The following is a 626-nucleotide window of genomic DNA, read 5'->3' as shown; positions in this document are numbered from 1 at the left end:
TAAATTATTTAAAATCATATCAATATTCAAATCAGCCTAAATCAACATCTAATTCATATAGACTCTTTACTGTAAGAAAACGAAAAATTGGCGACATAGGCTACAAGCCTACATGTACATGTAATGTACAATGGTATATATCTTAACTAGGGTCTCTATGCCAATTCTGTATTTTGTGTGTATTTTTAATATTAAAAAATACACATAATGCATAATTGGTACATATCATAGATTCACTTAACATTTTCTATCTTATCTAATGTTAATTATAAGTTTTGGATGTCAAATGACTGTGGCTCGATTGATATAACTTCTTAACTTCCAAAATGGAAGTTTGGAATTCGAAAACTCCCTCCCCTAAATGTATAAAAAGAAAAAAAAGTTTTATAAAAAAAAAAACCATAAGTTTTGGACATGTAAGTGTAGACGTTTCGTATAAATCTTTTGAAAAAATGGGATTTACCGAAAAAAAAAAACTCATATTCTTTTATAGTGAACTCAATTTATTTTCAAACAACTTGCACCAAATTTGTACATCATGAATTTATATATAGAAGTAATGCTAGATATAGTTTTAAAGTGTACAAACTCTACACACTCTTAAAATAATAGGAATCTGTTATTAA

This window comes from Carya illinoinensis, chromosome 6, assembly GCF_018687715.1.
Source record: "Carya illinoinensis cultivar Pawnee chromosome 6, C.illinoinensisPawnee_v1, whole genome shotgun sequence".
NCBI lineage: Eukaryota > Viridiplantae > Streptophyta > Magnoliopsida > Fagales > Juglandaceae > Carya > Carya illinoinensis.
The sequence above is the reverse complement of the archived record's forward strand: the minus strand, read 5'-3'. Positions refer to the sequence as shown.